General features: G+C 36.3%; 1 non-coding gene across 1 annotated transcript; it reads left to right on the plus strand.

The window, feature by feature from the left end:
* The first annotated feature begins 1,075 nt into the window (after positions 1–1,075).
* On the plus strand, positions 1,076–1,147 carry Trnad-guc (transfer RNA aspartic acid (anticodon GUC)). The gene has a single exon. It is a non-coding gene; the product is annotated as a tRNA-Asp (tRNA).
* Positions 1,148–7,857: the final 6,710 nt, after the last annotated feature.

Genomic DNA, 7,857 nt, shown 5'->3' on the forward strand with positions numbered 1-7,857 from the left:
CTTACGCCAAATTACAAATATAGAACGTCTATCAATACACATTACTCACACAAGCAAAAGGGGCTTAAACGGCTTATTACACTTTGCTAAATTTAGTGACTAACAAGAGGGACGCCGCTATACGTGAGACGCGATAAGAGAAGAGATACATCCTATCGTTTCTCACGTATAGCGGCGTCCCTCTTGTTAGTCACTAAATTTAGCAGTGTAATAAGCCCTTTAGCAAAGTTTTTTACCTATAGTGCAACTTACTACTCCAAAGTTAGCCTTCTAGTGCGACAAAAGGACTAACGCATCCAATGACGCTTCGTGACGCAAATCTAATTTCGCATGACACAAGCGCGTCATAATACGCGAAGAGTAAATTACTGCCTAAAAGCCGCAGGTCGAAAATAACTCCACGGACGACATTTAAAATGGCTAAAGTGGCTGATGGTCGGTTACCAGCGTTTTTTGGAGGTCGGAATACTTTTTCATATCTTTAAGACGAAAGTCCTCATTTTCCTCTCTAGATATTAAATAAATATATAATCATTTATTTTCAGGCATGGCCCATAGAAGTGTTAGTAACAAAAAACTTAAATACTAATGTTAAACAGTACAATTAATTAAAACCTACCATGCAAACTAATATACCTAGAGCTAGGACTATAGGACAATACAATAACGGGTGAGCCGTACACATTTACATTACATAAAACATTTACTATTACATTAAAATTTAAAATTTGAATTATTAGCATTATTGAAAGTATTTTGACACAATTGGCTGTAGATCAACCACAACTATGCCCCTACGTTTGATTTACTTCGAAATTATGATTATTATAAAAGTTAGGAGCTTTTTTTTTAATTTATATGAAATCTGTTTTTCGCTCCTAATTTTCACAATAATAAAAAACCGGCCGGCCTCTCGGGCTGGCTTAACACAACCAACCATGTTGTGTTGCCGGGAAGTAAGTTATGCGCTAACGTATGTCCTCAGAGGTGGCCAAGGTTGTGAACCTTAATTTTTCAGATGTCGCTAGTCACGTCGTCACAGTTGCAATGACTGAATTCGCGTTGATTGACGGATAGTCAGCTGGCGCAATTGGTAACGCATTGGACCGTCAATCCAAGGATGTGGGTTCGAGTCCCACTTTGACCAGAGTTTGATGATCATCGTTGATTTTTTCATTGTGATATACAATTTATAAATCGAACTTTCATTTGAGTATCAAGTTAAAAACCAAAATCAGTAATAACAATTACAACGAGAAGTAGTTAAATAAAAGGAATTCTAAATGAACATGACGCTGATAGCATCGTGTGACGACTGTGACGCTAATCTCATTCCGCGACCAAAACTGCGGCGTCATGTTTCATAAATTGCTATTATATAGGATGAAATTTCAACCACCAACCATACCCTGCGTAGTGACTGTATAGGTCATACTGAACAACTTTTATGCCGGACCAATGCCGAAATCACGAAAAAAAATTTGGCTGGCGAAGTAAAGACCATCTTAACTTACAAAAACGGAGCTTTTTTGACCTATGGAATAATCGTGCCAAGCGGCATCGAGTGAGAAAAAAGTGCATAGGTACTTCTCCATACATTTCTGCACTTACTTACCCCAGTAGTAAGTTAATATAACGGGTTAGCACTGATCACGATCATTTCGCGGATTAACAAAGTAAATTTTTGTTTTTATAAAAAAATATTAACTTACATTAAACATGCTTGAAATAAACAAGTGAGACCCATAAATACGTGTATTTTGTCCTGATATGTATGTAATGTATGTATAACACACACACAACGCAAACATGGCACAGAAATAGGCAGTACAAAGGCGAACTTATCCCTTTAAGGAATTTCTTCCAGTTAACCTTTGAGTTGATGGGAATTGATGAAGAACGGTAGACTAATTGATGATAAATGGTAGCATCAAGCAGACATTTTTAAAAATAACTTCGTTCATAGATATCCCATCGGACGAAAATTCAAAAGCCTTTTATAATTTTCCACGCCGTTCTTTCATTAGATATTTATTCTGGGATACGACGCGGTGATAATTATCTTTTATGAGGGTTCTTGATTTAGCCGTCGCTCTCAATTTTGATAATTCTCGTGGAAAAGCCGTAGAAAATGGAACGAAAACTTATCTTATTATTCATTGATTAATGGATTCATATGTATTATTATGTTCAAGGTAGCCAAGTTTAGTTTTAAGAGTATGGTGGACACTGGACAGCTATTTCCTAATACAAAGTTAACTGTTGATAGTCAAGGCTAGTAGGGAGCACAATACACTGTTTTTAGGGCTGTTACGTAAATCTAAAGTGATCTTAGTGTTAGTTGTCCCATAAGTAAGTATTTTACAGTTTTTTTATGTGGTTTTGTATGGAGCTATACGAGTACTAGGTACCTACTGTCTACATGGAGGAGGGGAGTGGCGGTGTTTGACCTTAATGGCCAAAATCCTTTAAACGTCTTGCAGGTGGCCAGGCGATACGATAATACGGAAGGAAGTCTTAACCAATAGCATGGCACTTAAAAATGTGGGTATTGAAAAAAAAGATTTGCTCAGGTAAGGTTTATTGCCATCATTAATTGGCTTTATGAGTGGTTGTGCCCACTCATAAAGTTTAGCTTAAACGACAACACAACTGTCCTACTACTCGTATACCTATTGTTTGTCTCATTACCTGCAATCCATCCAATAAATGCATTAGTTATCTGTATGAGGTGGGGGGAGTTTAGCTCGTTCAAACGATCGAAGCTAAATTTTTCGTATGTAGAACACCGCCAATGCTCTCGATACCTAGTACCTACCTATAGTTCTGACTAGTTAGGTATCTATTAAATAGGTAAGCATATAAATTAGTAACTAGGTACCTAAGAGATTTTATATACAAAAATGTTCGTATTATAATATACAGGCACATAAATCCCATTAATTTCCACCGTAATTTTAATCCAAATCAGAATTTCAGCGAAAATTACATACCCCAAATTCGCTAATTTCGCCTCAACGACCCTTATTTCAATAGAAACCCGTTCTTATTTTACATTTTAAGTCTTTCTGGCCAGGATTTATATTCGGCGGACACTTCACCGGACCCGAGAGGGCCATAAATAACTGGGAAAGGTCTGCCCCTACCCCATTTTGCCCCAAGCCGGGGGAAAAAGGGGTTTCGCCCGCAGCCCGCAAACGACTAAGGTTACCGCGCTGGGCAAGATGAAAGAGCACCCCCATATATCTTTTTCAAAGTGTGGATTGTTTGAGAATTTTAATTTTGCGCGGGAAAGGTTGGACCCGGGCGCCATGTTTTTTTTCGAGTGCTGCTGACGGATTGTGAGTTTTATTATACTGTGGGTGCTTAAAGATTATTTTTCTGGGGAATATATTAGTCCAAATATAGCGAAAAAAAATTCGACCAAATTTTAACAAAAAACATGAGTTAAGTACGTAGAGATTGTTCGTGTAAAACTACAGCTGTCTTTTCAAAAGCTCGAAAACCTCTTTTTTTTCTTCAAGTTACATCTAGCAATAATTATAATATTGATGAGAAATGATGAGTAATCAATTCTACAACTTCAAAGGCATTCGCAACTGACTGTTTAGGCTAGGAGGAGGACTGACACACAAATAAAATTACTACGAGTAATAAAGTCAACAATTTGCAAAACACATCGCCACAATTTTAATTAAACTTACCTTCGACATTCGTATACCTTCACAGAAACACTTGAATGTAATTTCTCCAGGGCTTTGCCAATTAACATAATTGCTCATTACGGCTAGGCCGGCACCTAATTAAAACATGTTGCCGTAGTAAAGGGTTATTTGCCCTGGGCAAATAATCCGAAAAAGGCGTATTTGTAAGAGGAGTCTTAAAGCTGTGTAGGATTTTATATTAATTGAAGGGCCGTTTTCAAGCTATATGACCATATGTCGGGGTGAAGGTGGGCGTTTTCTAAAATAAATATTGAAAACCAGATTCTCACAGATCCTGGTGTTTTTGGGTTCATTCAATTTAGAATCACTAGCATACTCAATCCTGATGATGAAGTAAAAAAATTCACACTAAAACGTGACGTAAATGGACATTTTGGGACATCTTTTTTTAATGGCAGGATGGAGAATGCTGTCGATTTTGAGTAGAATGAGCCCAAGAATGTCCAGATTTGAAAGAATCAAGTTTTCAATATTTATTGCAGAAAACGCCCAGGTACAGAACCTATAGCTAAAATTGAAATTCAAAAATCGTCTGTTTGCTTTTCTATCAATCTTGCAAGAGAGATGAGAGATAGAGGAGCAAATAGACGAGCGAATGAAGTGTTTAGCGGTTATAAGTCAGATCTTTTCTCGTGGATAAAGGATTTAAACGATATCTTTTCAGCTTGCAACTGCCGTGTTCCTCGCGTTCCATGCATCTTAGCTAGATTATTCCATAGGTGTCTTACTTATTTGCGTGAGTGATATTGAATATAACGGATATTTTTCTGTTAGTTTAAATCGTCGATCGATGCCTTCTCTAAAAACCTATTTACAACTAACTACCAAGTACTAACTCACAAATATTTATTAGTTATTGTATTTTATAAATTTAATCATTATTTATTTATTCGATTATATATATATGTTTATTTAATATTTTTTGCTCAATACATGATGGTACAATGGCAGATCTAATGCCTTAAGGCATATATGCTCCACTATATATTAAACTAAATACATGCTTGACTTACACCTCTTTATATATATTTTTACATATTCCCAAACCACTCACTTCCACATCCACTTTCAAATTTTTCCTTGTATATTGTTTCTAATTTGTCCTAATTATTAGTTACTGCCTTTACTGTTCTGAGCTATCTTCTTGCCCTGGGCTCCACGGAAGACCAGCGCTGTAGCATATACCTATATGTTAGAGCATATGCTGAGTGGTGTCCATTTGTAGCCTCTATAGCAGCATCAATATTGTAATTATTGCATGTTAGTATAAGCTACTTGTAATTTTACGTGTTAGTGTATAAGATCTTCTTCTTTTTAAATTTGTATGGTGCTGTATGTAGATTTTTACAATAAACGTTTTCTATTCTATTCTATTCTATTCTATAAAATTGGATAGGATAAAGTCGGCTACAATTTATTTTTAATTTATTAATATAATTATTAATATAATTTTATAGTATTTATGATTTATAATGGTGAACCGTTCGGAATATAGTCCACAGCAAAGCAAATCAAAAAGCGAATGGGGGCCTTTACTATGAGTAGGTAAACCTAGCTTTTTGTATGCAGTATGCAGGTTTTCTCAAGAATTTTTCCACCGAAAAGCAGCTGTTAAATATCTGCCTCAAGAGTTTAGCTTACTTAATTTCTACCTCAAGATCTCATTAGTATGAGACAAGGTTTATGTAAGCCCATGGAATCGCGCGCCTCAAATACCATAATTTATTTTTGATGTAAAATCTATGAGTTTTATTATTCTGTAACTCTCGCCACAGAATAAGTAATAGTACCTACTACCTTACAGAAAGGACACTTCCTACAAACCCAAAGTTTGACAGCGATTTAGGCTCGAATCATGCTGTCCCTTTCTAATGTATGGCACTATCCCTTTCGGCTTTTTAGGGTTGTCAAAATTCAAGTCATTATCTTAACTGGTCGTGCACGCAAAGGGACGGCAAGTTGTGCCAACCCTTATAATGCTGAGCCGAGCGGAGCCGAGTTTGCACGAAAGGAGGAGTGTCCCCCACTGCTCTCGCTTACCACTCGCGTTACAAGTACACTTAATGTTACACTAATGGATAGACCGGAAGGGTCCGATGGAGATCGAGTTTCACAGGAAAAGTTATGTACATAGTTTATTTGACCAGCACACTAGTCGGTTACAAGGGCATTTCACTTAATTTAAAGTTGCATCTTTAATGGGAGCGACATTTTCAATGCGTTTACCTGCATGCCAAACTTCAGACAACCTACAGGATGCTCTTCTGGGCTGGGGTGATCTATTAGTGTTCCATTTAGTCGCCTGAGACATACATATAAGATGTTTGTAATAAATATAGAACACACTTATCGCGTCGCTAATGTGAACCATAATCTTGGACGCTTCCCACTCACAAAATTATTTACTTATTGTATCTTTCCTCTCTCTCTTTCTTTCGCTCTCTTTGACATTTGTATGCCAACCGGCAAAACATAGTGCTCAATGTATACCTACACCTAAGACCCATGTATACCTATGTTTTACAAATAAAGCATTCTGATTCTGATTCTGATTCCTAGTACGTCTCTATATTACTTCTCAAAACCTACTATCCCAATACATATGCCACAGAGGGATATAATATTTCATTAGGATGCCCGAGTGGTACGAGTGGTACCACTTAAGGTATTCCGAGTATTCCGACACATATAATAAGATACTAGCAATAAGATGAGAATAAGAGATGAGGCCATTTCGTGACACTTTAATCTTATTATTTTTTTTATATTATGTAATGTTTGTTTGTGCTTACGAAAAAAATAATTCTATTCTATTCTATTCTAAGATGTACATTTATCGCTGAGTGAATATAAAACACAACACAACTTTGGACGTATCACGCGCAATAAATTATTTACTTGTTTTGCTTTCAGGCAGGCATTACATTTTATAACTATAAACTGACCAACTGGTCAAACCAAATTGTCAGTAAATAAGAACAAAAAAACTATACTCATCCTTTTCTTTTGGGTATAAGACAAAGATAGTATGATTCTCTCTGTCTATGTTTGAAATGAGACAGTCCCTTGACAAAATATAGTTCTCCAAAACATCCTATCCCAATAGCACACGTATACAGGGACATAATACTTTATCAGGATGGCCGTGTTAGTGCGGCCAATTTCCTTAACCAATTAGGTGCAGCTATTAAAGTACTCCAGCCACTCCGAGACGCCACGCACTCTCAATTACGGAGTTGCGCGAAGTTGGCCACTCATATATTTCCATTATGTGTGAAATACGAGCAAAGTGGAAAGTTAGGCAGCGCTATCCTTTGGCGGCTATAATTTATGTGCGGGTAACTTCTGCGAGGTAGCGTTAGCAGAGAAATGGTACCTATGAGACTATTTATGACTCTAGTCTGTAGAGTGAGTTTTGTCTATTTTTAAGTGGTAAATATTTGTGCTATTCTCAATTTAAAGGGTACTTATTGTCGGTTGTCAATAAGGCGCTATTTTCATATAGCTTCAGTTAGAAATCAACCTTATTGAGAAGCGACAATGTGGTACCTTTTGGTTGAAAATGGCACATTTTTATGTAAAACGGACATAACAACCCATAAACGCTAAAAGTATCACACTCGTTATCGGAGCTATAATAGTAATTTGTTTTACAAGCGAGCAAAGTTAATCTACAAAACATTTTTTAACTTTTCTATAAAACTACAAAACCTAATTTCGGGTAGCAACAAGAAGGCTGATTTAAATATACAAATTGATGTAATCATTATTATTTTGTTGTTTTATAGAAAGTCGACAATTAATAGCGTAAAATGTAAAAAAAATTTGCTCGCTCCCCACTGGCTAATTGTGCCCGAATAGTTTTTATATAAGAAAACTATACCTATCACAACCTCATACGTGTTACAGCGTAAAGCGAGGTTTAAACTAGCAAGAACTTGCATGCAATTTACGTTACATTGCCGACTACTAAGGTAAACTGTATTAAAAAGTTTGATCAGATACCGCAATGTAACGTAAATGTAAGATACCGCTAGTTTAAACCTCGCTTAACAGTAGTGATGGTACACAATATAATAATTTTGAAATTTAAATTAATTTACGAATTTTGTAACAAAGTAGGCACATTTTA

The sequence above is a fragment of the Cydia strobilella genome, chromosome 16, assembly GCF_947568885.1.
Source record: "Cydia strobilella chromosome 16, ilCydStro3.1, whole genome shotgun sequence".
In the NCBI taxonomy this organism is placed as follows: Eukaryota; Metazoa; Arthropoda; class Insecta; order Lepidoptera; family Tortricidae; genus Cydia; species Cydia strobilella.